Raw genomic sequence first — 15,018 nt, 5'->3', positions numbered from 1 at the left:
AAGGAGAAAACTGCTTCCCCAGATTGCATTCTGACTTCTACACTTGCACTGTGCCATACAAATATCCCCCCAGCCTCACTCAAAGTAAATCAATAAAGGCAAAAAATTGCAAAAAGTAAGGAGGGAGGCATACTAGGTTTGGGTTACTTAAAGAGAGTGGAGGAGGAAATTGGGGATCCCTGAGGGATCAGGAGGAAGGAATTGGGTGTAAAAATTTTCGAGACACACTATTTACCCATATGATTTTCCAAAGAAAGAAAGTGAAATGTTATAAAAGAATATTTAGTATTCTGGAAAGAGACTCACAAGAGTTAATTATAAAGTAGAAACAAGATACTATTCAGGTATGTAAATATTTAAAACTTTAATTACATTGCAGTAAATGTAAAATAATGTGAAAAAACTGACATTGTATTTAGAGTATCTATCCAAGATATTATGTGTCAGGTAAATTTTATCTTTGGTTTACTTGTATTTTTTTTTTAAAAAGTTTACACACTGGTTACAAAGGCGCTTAGAATTTTCTAAACTTGAGCAACTCTGCCATCTGGTGGCTCATCTAGGGATTACATTTTAAAATTTGTGTGCGTGCGTGTGTGTGCGTGTGCGTGTGCGTGTGCGTGTGTGTGTGTGTGTGTGTGTGTGTGTGTGTGTGTGTGTGTGTTTGGGCGTGCATGTGCCAGTGAGCATATAGATGCCAGAAGGCAACTATAAGGAGTTGGTTCTCACTGGAGGTTCTGATGATAGAATGCTCTTGTTTAGGCTAGGTGGCAAGTGTCCTTAACCACTGAGCTATCTCGCTAGCCCCTCACATGTAACCAAGAGCTTCTTTTACTACTTACTATTTTAACATGATCATTTCCCACATAGCTATAGAGACCTGGACACCATGATGGGCTTTGAACTTGGTTTCACTGGATGCATGATGAGACTGGTCACTTGCTTTTGTTGGATCCATGGGTTGGTGTTTATTGGGGGAGGGCAGTTAAGCTCATTGTACCTCCTGATATCTCTATGCTGGAGAATCTAAGAACCCATTATATCTCACTCAGTGGAAGGCAAAACAATGTCTCCACTCAAAGCAGGTTGTCATAGAAACAAGAAGGCTGCCTGCTGCGCTTTTTGGAGAATACCAACCAGATGATAACATTCCTAGTACTTCCCAGCCTACTCCTGCATATAAATTAACAATAAATACATGGGTATAAGCCAGAAGAAAATTATCAGTGAGACACGATTAGGAAGTGAAGTCTATAAAAGTTGTAGGTGTTGTTTTCCTCAGTGATATAAATGTTCTTATAAAAGAATCCCCCAAGAGATGCTTTGTTCCTGTGCTATCTGAGGATACACGTCATGGCTTAGGCGAGGGATGTGACTCAGATATCTGTTGTTTGTCCAGCATAGTGTAAAACCATAGGCTTTATCCCCACCACTGAAATAAACAGACAAACACAGATACCCAGGAGATGAGAGCAGGAGTGTGAGAAGTTCAAGGTTACCCTTAGCTCTACAGTGAGTTCAAGGCTCAGCCTGAGATACACGACACCCTGACTCAGGGGGGAATGGCATTTTAGAAACTGGCACTAAAGTAGCATCCAAATAAAAATACTAAGAATAAAGAAGTCAAGAGAAAATTCAAGCAAGTAGCTGAGACATTATCAGATGCTAAACATCTGTAACAAACACAGCAAAGGCAGCTTAAATGCTGGAAGGGGAAGTGAAAGTCATTTTGACGTTCGTTTGAGTTCAATTTCACATTGTGGAGCCCAGACAATGTCTTCTGAGAATTTTGCTCTTGGTTTGGTTTGATTTATCGAGACAGGCTTTTACATAGTCCAATCTGGATTCTAACATGTAGGACAGGATGAATTTGAATTCCTAGTTGTCTTGCTTCTACCTCCAAGTGCTGAAATTACGAGTGTACACCAATATACCTGGTTGGTTTTGTTGGTTTTATTTTTTTAAGACAGGATCTCACTCTGTAGCCCAGGCTAGCCTCAGACTTGTGTCAATCCTTCTGTGTCAGCCTGTTGGGGGGCTGGGATTATATATAGGTGTGAGTCATCATGCCTGGCATTCTTCAAGCAACTTTTAAGACTTGTTGAGCCATTTGAATTGAGAATTGAAAAGTGACAGTATGGTAGTTTGAATAATAACAGCCCCCATAGGCTCATATATTGGAATGCTTAGTCATCGGGAGGGGCACCATTTGAGAAGAATTAGAATGATTAGGAGGTGTGGCTTTGTTGAAGGAAGTGGAATTACTGGGGGTGGGCTTTGATGTTTCAAAAGTTCATGCCCGGTCCAGATTCTCTCCCTGCTGTCTGTAAATCCGGATGTAAAGCTCTCAGCTCCAGGACCATGCCTGCCTGTGCACCCCCCATACCCCCACTGTAATGATAATAATAATACTAATAATAGCAATAGCGGTAGACTCACCCTCTGAAACTGTAGGCAAGTCTCCAGTTAAATGCTTTCTTGTATAAGGGTTGCTGTGGCCATGGTGTCTCTTCACAGCAATAGAACAGTGGCTAAGACAGACAGGAACACTGACGATTTCAAATGAACATGACCTTGAATATAACTGTGCATAAAGTATTTATAAACAGTTCATTGGAGTCTCTATTTGTCCTAGACTTTTGAGGTGTTGTGTTTTTGGTTTTCTTTAGACTGCCCTAGAACTTAATACACAGCCTGGGTTGGCTTCAACCTCTCAAAGAACCCTGGGATTTCAGGTATGAGTCACCATGTGCAAAATGTATCTTGAATGTGGTGGTACACACCCAGAGCTATCTCCACATGAGACAGAGATGAAGAATTCTGTACATGCATTGTACTAATTTTCTCTCTTGGTTTGAATGCTAGTCTACAATTATGTGATATGTAGCCTTGTTACAGAGGGGAGGGCTAGATAAAGCGAGAGTCCAAGTTAGCAGATGCCCATGCTATCTTTGCAACTTGCTATGAAAGTTTCATGAAAACTGTCAGTCATAATGCTGGGTGTGACAGCAAACACATGTCAACCTGGCACTCAGGAGGCACCAACAGGAAGAACAGTGCTTTAAAGTGACACTCACGGAGTGACTTAGAGAACAGCCTAGGGTACTTCAGTTCATGTTTTAAAAAACGTAAAAAGAAGCATATAAGCCGTACAAACTCAGAAGTTTCTACAAAAGAAGGAGACAAATAGTCTAAGCGAACAATCTTCCTCCTAACCCAATTTGGTGTCAACAGGGAAATTACCAAGGGCCCTTCCCTGGAAAGTGTGGTTTGGAAGTCCTACAGAGTATGTGGGGAGAAAGCCCTGAGGGCAGCACACCAAGGAATCCAGGCCCACCACATAGTCTGTTTGTACCTCTACCTACACTAGGTCTGGTGAACAAAAATTCAGACTCCTGCTAAGATCAAAGAGTTGTTGTTTTTAGAGACAGGCCTTTGTTCTTTAGCATGCATATCATAGCCTAGAAGGTACCCAGAATTCAGGGAGCCGTTTTTGAATTCCACAGATACAGAATGCAGACCCATGCGTGGTTTGGTTTTGTTTTGTTTTGTTTGTTGTTGTTGTTGTTTTTTACGAGACAGGCTTTCTGTGTATTGTTTTGGAGGCTGTCGGTCCAGCTTGGCTGTGAACTCACAGAGATCCGCCTGCCTCTGCCTCCCGAGTGCTGGGATTAAAGACGTGTGCCACCACCGCCCGGCCAGACCCATGTGTTTAAAGGTCAAACTGTATCCCTTCACAATCAAACATGGATGAGACTCAGAACTATGGCTCTCTTTGGGCCCCGCCTGGTGACTGATGAGAAGAGAACATTAATACACAGATGCGCATGTGCACACAGAGAAGACTGAGTGAAGACTGAGTGAAGACAAACCAAGGGGACTCTGTAAGAAAGGTCACCTCTACTGACACCTTCATTTTGGACATCCCATCCTCCAGATCTGCACAAAAAATAAAGTCTAGCCGGCTGTAGTTGCTGTAGTGCCTGCACTTAGAAACCCAGGGCAGAAGAATTACATATTTGGGGCAATCCAAGTCCCACAATGAAGTCAAGGCCTGTGTGGGACATATAACATGAATCTATTTTTAGAAAAACCTGCATGTTTAAGCCACCGGGTCTATAGTACTTGGATGTGTTAAATTGATACACACTTTGCTTTTTTTTTTTTTTAGAAGAAATTCAAAACAGGAGTAAGATCACTCAAGTCTCCACGAAGATGCCAGGTTCTAGAGCCTGGGTTATTTCTACTCTTGGTTTATGGGTTTATGATAGAGAGATCAAACCATCTATTCTCTGGGGATTGTGGACCAGGTTCTTTAAGGAGATTTGTTATCATGATGTTTGGCCTGTCTAGGCTGAAAACGGTAAAGCTCGTGCTAACTCCTTCCAGACCCTACTGAGAGTGATAGTACCTGAGAAAGCATGAAGGATGTTCCACTATATGCTCTTCCCTTTGCCCGGTGTCAACAGTAAGAATAAACAGCAGGCGTGGTGGTGCACTCTTGCAATCCCAGAAAAAGTAGTCTAAGGCAGGAGGACTGGTGCAAATGTTGACTCTATCCTGGGACACTTAGCAATTCCAGGCCAGCTTAGGCTATATCGGCAGTGTTTCCAAAAGCATAAATAAGAGCTGGGGAGATAGCTCAGCCAGTAAAGTGCTTGCCATGCAGACAGGAGGACCTATGTTTGGATGCTACTGCCCAAGTAAAAGTGGTGCATGCTAGTAATCCCAGCTTTTAGAACACAGGGGCAGGAAGTATCCTTGGGGGTTGGTGGCCAGTCAGCTGAGACTAATAGGTGAGCCCCAAATCCCTGTGAAGGAACCATTTCAAACAAAACAAGGCTCTGGAGGAATAACACTAGAGGTGGACTTCTAGCCTTTACATGCACATAAACATATTTGCATGTGAATGCACACATGTATACACATGTGCATAAAATCCATAATTAATAAGACCAACTGTTTGGTATTGAAGTGAACAACATCATTCCCTATGCCTATGGGTTAAGACAGATTAATCTGGCCGGGTGGTGGTGGCACATGCCTTTAATCCCAGCACTCAAGAGGCAGAGACAAAAGGATCTCTTGACTTTGGGGCCACCCTGGTCTACATAGCTAGTTCCAGGACAGTAAGAGCTACACAGAGAAACTCTGTCTGAGAAAACAAAAACAAAAACAAAAACATAGACTAACCTGAAGTGGCCTGTAAGGATGTTCTGAAAGTAGGGTTAACCCTTGAAATGATATCTCACTGGAAGTCTGGGTAGCAGTCGAGGAAGATAGGAGTTTTTCCTCTTTATTGCTGTTCCAATTCTCTAACATCCCACCCCCAGATATCAGCAGTGCCCCAGACAACCCTCCATTTCTTGTCAATATGCAAGCTAAAGTTCTTCAAAACTCACTTGGATAGCTGGATGTGGTGGCTCATGCTTATAATCTCACTGCTTGGGAAGCTGAAGCAGGAGGATTGCAAGAGTTCAAAGTCAAACATGATTACACAGTTAATTGTGGGCCAGCATGGACTCCAGAGTGAAACCCTACCTTCCTCAGTGAACACCAAAAAACTGGACTTGTCCAGTCGACAGAGTGCTTGCCTAGCACACATAAAACCCTGGCTTCAGGCCCTACAGCCTCACAAAGCAGGCATGGTGGTACATGCCTGTAATCTCAACACTCAGGATTTGGAGGCAAGAAGATCAGAATCTCATGGGCATTCTTAGCTACATAGTGAGTTCGAGTCCAGCCTGAGCTTATATGACAGACCATGTCTCAAAACAAGTAAGAGCAGTCAAGAGCACTTGTTGCTCTTGCAGAGTACATGGGTTTGATTCCCAGCATCAATATTGTAGTTAACAACCATTCTAACATGTGGGATAACTAAGCCTCAATAGGCCTGACAGCTGGCCTAGAACATGTGCAGTAGATAGCTCCTGACAGGCAGCTTGGGTCTGCCAGACAGCTTTGAGAACAGCAGACGAGAGATGACGAGGACCTATGGACAACGACCTTGTCACCTCAGCAGATGCCAGCTCAATGGATCTCCTCCCCGGGGCAGGGTTGGGGAGTATGTAAGGCTCACCCCTTCCTGGAATAAACTGAGCTTGTTGTTTCAACTTGCTCCCGATGCCTGTGTTATTGGTGTCGCACCTACTTTCCCGCAAGGGACACCTGTTGGGACCCTACAACACTAACTCCAGTTCCAGGAACTACAGCACCCTCTTCTGACCTCCATGGGCATCAGGCACACGCATGGTGTACACATATGCACACAGGTATACATATAAGAATAAAATCTAAAAAATAAACATTTATGTATATGCATATATATTCCTAAACATAATCAGCTCACTCTGTACTTAAATATCTGTTTTCAGAATTGACCACATATGCATGCAATAACAATTGGGTGAAAAGATGTCATGAATTTTAAGAGAGAGTGGGAATAGGTGTATGGAGAGGGAAAGAGAGGGAAGAAATGTCATAATTATGTTAAAATCTCAAAAATAAAATTAAAAAGCTGGATGGTGGTGATGTACGCCTTTAATCTCGGCACTCAGGAGGCAGAGGCAAGTGGATCTCTGTGTGTTCTAGCTCAGCATGGTCTACAGAGTGACTCCCAGGACAGCTGTTACACAGAGAAACCATGTCTTGAAAAAACAAAATCAAATTAAATTAAACATAAGCAAGGATGAGGAAAGATTTAAAAATCAGAGGAACTGGAAGTTTGCTGTGAAATTGTATCTTCTAGAATTGTCAGAAGTTACACCCATGAAGTCTCACCAACATGACTGCCTAAAACACAAGATGAACAAGGACAACAATAGACATGATAATGTGGACAGGGAAAGTTCATGAGACCTCAGTCCTACATCACAAACTATACGCAACTGAGGAATGCTGGGAGCTGGAAAAATAATTTTCCCTGGGGAAGAGCATACCAATAGGTTATTCAATACCAAATGGTCAGATTTGAAAACATATACATAAGTAACATTATATCTATACAAACTGAGCAGATAATATTTATATATTTATGACTATACACACACACATATATATATTATATTATACTATAATCTAGTCTCAAAAAATCAAGCAAGCAAAGAAAAACAACTACCAAATCCTGCAGAAAAGTGCACCTTGACTTGAAGCCAACTCTGGAATATGTGGTCCAATCAACAGATTGCCAAGGGTCTGTATAGCCACTTAGGCTCCAACAAAAACTCTTTTACTTCAGGATCAAATGGAAAAGTTGTTTCAATAAGAATTTATTGTAAACTATGGGTAAGATCTTGTTAAAATTTTTTTGTATGCTTGCTTTGAGGGGACTCTCACCAAGGATGAAGAGACGTAGGGCTGGAGAGCTGACTCAGCACTTGAAAGCACTGGTTGCTCTTTCAGAGACATTCCCAACAAACAGGTTGGGTGGCTGGCCAGCACTAGTAACAGTTAGTTCCAAGGGATCCGGTGCCCTCTTCTGGTCTCCAGGAACACCTGAACACCGTGTGACATACATTCATACAAACACACCTGCACATACATTAGAAAGAGAGGGTTGGGATGCCCCCTGTCTATAGTTCATGACCTCCATCATTCTGGCCCAGGTAAAAGTCAGTGGGAACTTGGGCTAATCTGGTAAACAGGAACTGACCATTTTGAGAAGGGGCTTCTCCTTCCTTGTAGGATTGCCCCCATCCCTAAGATGTTGCAACCATTAAGTTTTAAAATTGCTGGGCTAAAGGGGAAACTGCCTACCCAAGAGAGGCTACTCCTGGGTAGGACAAATCAGCAATAAGAGGGGGTCTGGAGGAGAGGGACCGAGGGAGACTGTAAAAAGTCCTACTGAGAGCTCATGGGTGGCCTTCTATCTCTGGGACCTCTCCCATACATCCCTTTAATGGGAGATATTTGTTCTAATAAAATTTGACATGTTCTGTGTTCTCTCTCTGTCTCTGTATTTCTTGCTTACGTGCACGATTCTAAGATCATCCCTCACAATCTAACTGCTAATTGCGTCCACTGGTGGAGGCCCTTTCCTGGTCTCTGTCTTTCCTGCACTCTGCCTGCAGCTAGTGATGTCCAGCTGTCACTCACTGACAATAGCCCTCCACTTTTCAACCGTTTATTTTACCTGCTCTGCAGGGATCGTCTTTCCAGGATGCATAATTCTTTGTGTCTCCCATGAAACAATCTCTGCAGTACCCCTAGATCACCATCCCTCACCCCTGGCTCCCATAACATCAGGATTGCATATATGCATATATGATCTAATCAAATAAGAGATTTAAAAAGAATGTCTCAAAAATACTATTTTGCCGGGTGGTTGTGGTGCACGCCTTTAATCCCAGAACTCGGGAGGCAGAGGCAGGCGGATCTCTGTGAGTTCGAGGCCGGGCTAGACCAACAGCCTCCAAAACAATACAGAGAAACCCTGTTTCGTAAAAACCAAAAAAAATACTATTATAATTGCATCAAGAACTATCAAATACCTGAGAAGAAGCAGTTTTAAAAGATGAATAAATTCACAAATAAGCTCTAGCCTAGCAAGGGCCATACAGCTCTGTCTTAAATGAACAATCATTTGGAGGGTAGGTTGCATGAATCATGTGTTTTCTCATTGTTTTCTTTGCAGTGCTAGGGATTACACATGGTGCCTTGTAGATGCTAAGCCAGCAGCTCTGCCACTGAGCAACATTTTCAACCGTCTTCTTACTTTCTTCTTTTGTTTTTGAGAGAGGCTTCATGCTGCTAGAAGTCCTCCTGCCTCCGCCTCTGAAGTAACTGGGATTTATAAGCTTATACTACCAGGTTCAGCTTATTCCGTAGTTTCGATGCTTCCATATCTAGAACCTTGCTGATGCGGACATGCTGATTTCTGCACCGTGAAGCAGACAGTCCAGGACTTACCTGGAATGCTTCCAACGCAAGCAGCCAGGCCACAGCACACCCCCACAACCTTACCACTTTCCAAGCACCTCTTCTGAGTTCCCATAAGCTACCTGTCCTGGTAACTTCAGCACCAAGAACCATACAACCAGAAAAGGCCTCTACATACTACAGCGCACTGAAATTACTTAGACTAGCTGATCTTAAACCTGGTTACGCTGGCTAACCCTTTCTGATGGCAACCACAACAAAATTTCTTTCACACCATTTATCCCATCCTCCTGCCTTGGCCAATCCCGTCATGGGTGGCATGTCTTCTCCTCTTGGGAATTGCAATGGCAAACATCTTATAATCTCTTGGCCTTACTGTTTCCAAATAACAAAACCTACATTAAAAGAAGACTTACAGCCAAGTGTGGTGGTGCATTTCTGTCACTCAGGAGGCTGAGATTCATGAGTTCTAGGCCAGTGAGACTCTTTCTTAGAAAAACATGCATATGAAAGTAAGCAGGCAAGCAAGCAAACAAACACCAGAAAAACCCAAACAAGATCTAAATAAACAGAAACATATGCTCAAATCATTAATTGGAATATTCATTATAAAAAGTCAGTTCTCCCAAAATAGATTAATATAAGCAATACAACCTCACCTGTATATGAGTATTATGTAATGAAAATCAACTCTATTTCTGAAATGTATTTATTTATTATTTTTATGCCCTGTGTATGTGTGCACATTCAATTCATGTGTGTAAATAAGGGAGTGTATGGACCATGGCACTCATGTGGAGGTCAGAGGGCATCCTCAGGTGTCAGTCCTCATTTTCTACCTAGTTTGAGGGTCTTTCTTGTTCACTCTTGAATATTCCAGTCTAGCTAGCTCAGGTTTGTGGATACTCTGTCTCTACCTTCTGGAATCACAGGTGCGTGAGCTACTGCATGCAGTTTTTACATGGGCTCTGGGATCCAAACTCAGGTTGTCAGACTTGCACATCGAGTGCTTTACCAATTGAGCCATCTCGTGAGTCCTATTTCGAAAATTTATGTGAAAAGTCAAAGGGTCAGAAATAGCTAACTCCCGCTTGTAACACCAGCACTCAGGAGGCTAATGCATGAGGATCCGGCCCTTAGGTGAGACAGAGCTACACAGTGAGTTTGAGGCCAGCCTGTGCCACATGAGATCTGGTTTACAAAACTAAAGCCCACACCTATGCTCTTATGTGTGTACTCTGTTTTCCTAAGAGTACCTCTTTCTAGTGACTCCCAGGCTTATTCTCTCCTCAATAAATTCCAGCCCTATTTCACAAACAACAAAACATCAAATGTCAAACCCTTAATGGGAAACTAAAAATAGACCATATGGAGATCAGAAACATCTGTTATCTGCACCACCATTAAAGTAGACATTAATGGGCCACAACTGCAATCTCAATATTTAGAGGCAATTGAGGCAGAAAGTTTGCCAAGAGTTTGAGTCCAACCAGGGCTAAAATGTGGGACTCTGGTCTTAACAACAACAATCCTGGGTATGGTGACGCATGCTTGTAATCTCAAGTCTTGGGAGGCAGGGGCAAGAAATTCAGGAATACAAGGTCATTCTTGGCTACATAGTGAAGTTCAAGGCCAGACTGGGTTACACGGGACCTTGTCTTAAAAATGCAAATAATAAAAAGATTGGCAAAAGAATAGAGATGTGGGCAAAAAAAAATTGGATCACCAAAATGGCCAGTGAGTATATGAGTATGTACTTGACTTTACTTACTGTGGTAATTAAAATTAAAGCCACACTGTATTCACTAAAATGGTTAATTTGAAAACAAAATGTGGTATGTTTATAAGAGTATGGGAAATTCAGAATTCTCTTATTATGGTCAAAGTATAGGTTGGTGGAATTGCTTTTGCAACACATTTGGAAAATATGAATAAATGCATTTCTTTCTTTAAAGTAATTTTATAAGACTTATTATAGGAGACATGGTAGTATTTACCTTTAATTCCAACCCTCAGGAGGCAGAGGCAGGTGGATTGTTATAAGTTCAAGACCACACTGGACTACATAGTGAGAGCCAGGTTAATCAGGGCAACACAGTGAGACCTTGTCTCAAAATTTTTCATTTTTAAAAATTTAATGTGCATAGATCTTTTGTTTGTACCATCTAGAGGTAAACCAGAAGAGGTCATTAGATCTCCTGAAAATGGACTTATAGATGGTTGTGAGGTTCCATGTGGCTGCTGGGAACCTAATCCAGGTCCTCTGCAAAGAGCAACCAGTGCTCTAGCTGTTGAAACATCTCTCCAGACCTACAAATTCATTCGTTATAATTCATAATTAATATAATTCCTTATAACTGGTATATAACTTATAATTCCTTAAAACAACAGTTCTACTTGTACATCTATACCTACCAAAAATGCATACATGTGTTTACCAAGAAACATTTATGAGAATAGTAATAGTACACACTTTTATTTTTAGTGCTAGGGTTGAAACTCAGAGCACTATATACTAAACATGCACTTTTACCATGACAAAACAGCCTCTGTTCCATAGCAACACGCTTTGTAACAGACATCTACTGGAATACTGAACACCATGAAGATAAATGGCTATAGCTACACTAATTGAGTAATCAGTCTCACAGAGGTACTGAACAAAAGATAGCAAAAACAAAAGAATACAACACTTGGGGGTGTGCTGGGGAGATTACTCAGGGGTTAAGAGCTCATACAGAGGACCCAAGTTTGTTGCCCAGCCCCCCTAGAGAGTGGTCAATAATCTCCTCTAACGTTAGCTCCCAGGGAAACCAATGCCTCTGGCCCCAGCCGACACCTGCACTCACACACATGCACACAAACCTAGATTTTAAGAAAAAAGAATACACAACTGGGATGTAGCTCAGTGGTAGAAGTCTTACTTAACAGATCCATGGCCTTACACTGTGTGTGTGTAAGTATGCATGATTTAATATGTAAATATAAATTAGATATAAAATTAGAAGGGTACATAGACACCGACCATTGGTGGCGCACGCCTTTAATCCCAGCACTCAGGAGGCAGAGGCAGGTGGATCTCTGTGAGTTTGAGATCAGCCTGGTCTACAGAGCAAGTTCCAGAACAGCCTCCAAAACAATACAGAGAAACCCTGTCTCGAAAAACAAAACAAACAAACAAACAAAATAAAAGGATACATAGAAAGACCCTGGTTTTTGACATTCTATACTTTTTTATTTTTTATTAATTTATGTTTTACATTCCAATCCCAGTTCCTGCTCCCTCCTCTCCTTCAGCTCCCTCCACTCTCCCCACCTCCCATCTGCTCCTCAGAGAAGGTAAGGCCTCCCCTAGGAAGTCTACTAAGTCATCATCTCATTGAGGCAGGACCAAGGCACCTCTCCACCCCCCCACACCCCTGTGTCTAGGCTGGGCAAGGTGTCTCTCCATATAGAATGGGCTCCACTAAGTCAGTTTGTGCATTAGAGTTAGATCCTGGACCCACTGTCAGTGGCCTCATATATGGTCCCAGCCGTACCATTGTCACCTATATTAAGGGAGTCCAGTTCGGTCTTTTGCAGGTTCCCCATTATCAAACCAGAGTCAGTGATCTCTCACTAGCTCGGATCAGCTGATTCTGTGGGTTTCCCCATCACGGTCTTGACTCCTTTGTTCATATTATCACTCTTCCCTCACTTCGATTGGTCCATTGGTTAGTTGTGGATTTCTGTATCTGCTTCCATCTGTTTCTGAAAGAGAGTTCTAGCTTCTCTGGTGTTGTGGATTGTAGGCTGGGTATCTTTTGCTTTATGTCTGGTGAGTACATACTATATTTGTCTTTCTGCATCTGCGTTACCTCAAGATCTGGCTATTACAAATAATGCTGCTATGAACATAGTTTAGCAAATGTCCTTGTGGTGTGAATGTGCCTCTTTTGGGTATGTGTCCAACAGTGGTTTTGAGGTAAGTTGATGCCTAATTTTCTGAGAAACTGCCATACTGATTTCCACGGCAGCTGTACAAGTTTGCAGTCCCACCAGCAATGGAGGAGTGTTCCCCTGACTCCACATCCTCTCCAGCATAAACTGTCATGGGTGCTTTTGATCTTAGTCATTTTGATGGGTGTAAGATAAAATCTCAGAGTGGTTTTGATTTGCATTTCCCTGATGACTAATGATTTTGAGCATTTCCTTAAGTGTCCTTCCACCATTTGAGATTGTTTTGTTGAGAATTCTCTGTTTAGATCTGTACCCCATTTTTAAATTTGATTATTTGGTAGTTTGATGTCTAGTTTGAGTTCTTTGTATATTTTGGAGAGGAGGTCTCTGTCAGATGTGGGGTTGGTGAGGATCTGTTCCCATTCTGTAGGGAGCTTTTTTTGTATTGCTGACCACGGTCTTTGCTTTACAGAATCTTCTCAGTTTCAGGAGGTTCCATGTATTGATTGTTGCCCTCAGTGTCTGTACTACTGGTATTCTAGTTAGGAAGTGGTCTCCTGTGCCTATGCATTCAGGTGTATTTCCCACTTTCTCTTCTATATTAAAGTCTTTGATCCATGTGGACTTGAGTTTTGTGCATGGCGATAGATATGGATCTATTTGCATTCTTCTACACGTTGATAGTCAGTTATACCAGCACTATTTGTTTACAGCAGTGGGATTTTAAACAAAGTTTACAGTAGAGATGCAATTAGCAATTCTCTAGCATCTCTCTCAAGACCAGAAATGCAGATAAGATCTTGAAAAAAAGGAGCGCCTCATGTCTCAGAGTGTCTCAGAGGAGATGTGACTTGTATAACATCCAGGCACAGCTTAGGAGGTGATGAGGGTTAAGGGGCTAAGATTTTGAAGATGGGAGAAGGGGAGTTAGTACGTAAAACTACAGTTGTGTGCTTACTTAATCTAGAAGTTTGTAGTTGATAAATGTAAAAGAAAAAAGGAAGAAACATTGTAGCTTTGTGCTTTTGCAGCAGCTGGAAATGCAGCATCATGGTATCCATGGAAACTTGCATAGGTGTAGAAGAAAAATGGGTGGCATCTGATCTGTATTACCATTTTTGCCAAATGTTACTGATTAGAAGGAACTTTTCAGTCCTGGATCAAAGTGTGAGATTCGGAAGCTGCTGCCGCCAGCCTCAGGGTAAGCAAAAAGGATTTCCTTTCTCTGGAGCCTATTTGAGAATACAAAACACCCAGTATATACTTTATATATCAAGATTATACAACCAAATACAATTATCCTCCTGACTTCCCACAGATGTATGTACTCGGTAAACGGAATATTTTTACGAGACAAACCCACATAAGCAGTGGGAAACACCCAAAGCTATTCTCATGGAAGAGATAAAGTGAGTCATGAGGGAAATTACAAACAAGAGCAACTGATCTCTGTAGCCAGGTGGAGTTCCCTATCATTCGTGGTAGGTTGACCTGTTGAATACTAGTTATCCTCCTAAAAGTACAAGAAGAGGCACCCACATGTTGATGGTAACCAACAGATGTCTAATTGGACATAAGGCCCACTCACCAGGAAGGAAATCGTGCTTGGTACTACAAACCTAGCCACCTCTCAGGGCTAGTGAAGTCAGGACTCTTAGAAGAGAACCTACTACCTCCACTTTGCTAGAGCAGAATAATCCATAACTACATTCTAAATCTTATCCTTATACCCACCGGTAAGTGCAGCTACCAACCCTCATCAAAGAAGTCTCTGTGTACAGCAAATGGAGACCCTAACAGAAAACCACAACAGGACACAATGTAGAAATCAACAGATCATGGTGGGGTAGCCCCATTGGGTACATCTACATCATCTTCCTGCATCTATGCTTAAATGAATATCTCAAAAGAGGGGCTAGGGAGATTTTAAGTATCCCTTGAAATGGTCTCCTATATAAGTGGCTGCCTATACAAGATCTGAACAATGGCAATATCAATAGATTGCTGAGAGTCAGACTCTCTTAATGATGATGCCCTCCTAATTGGTTATCCAGCACAAAGTGGTCAGCTCTGAAACCATATATACACAAACAACAGAAACATATTCAGCAGGTTGTATTTATATATGTATACATACACACACATGCATGCACGCGTGTGCGGGCACACACATGCACACACACACACGTAACAATGATCAGA

This window comes from Mesocricetus auratus, unplaced genomic scaffold (assembly GCF_017639785.1).
Source record: "Mesocricetus auratus isolate SY011 unplaced genomic scaffold, BCM_Maur_2.0 Super-Scaffold_100003, whole genome shotgun sequence".
NCBI lineage: Eukaryota > Metazoa > Chordata > Mammalia > Rodentia > Cricetidae > Mesocricetus > Mesocricetus auratus.
The sequence above is the reverse complement of the archived record's forward strand: the minus strand, read 5'-3'. Positions refer to the sequence as shown.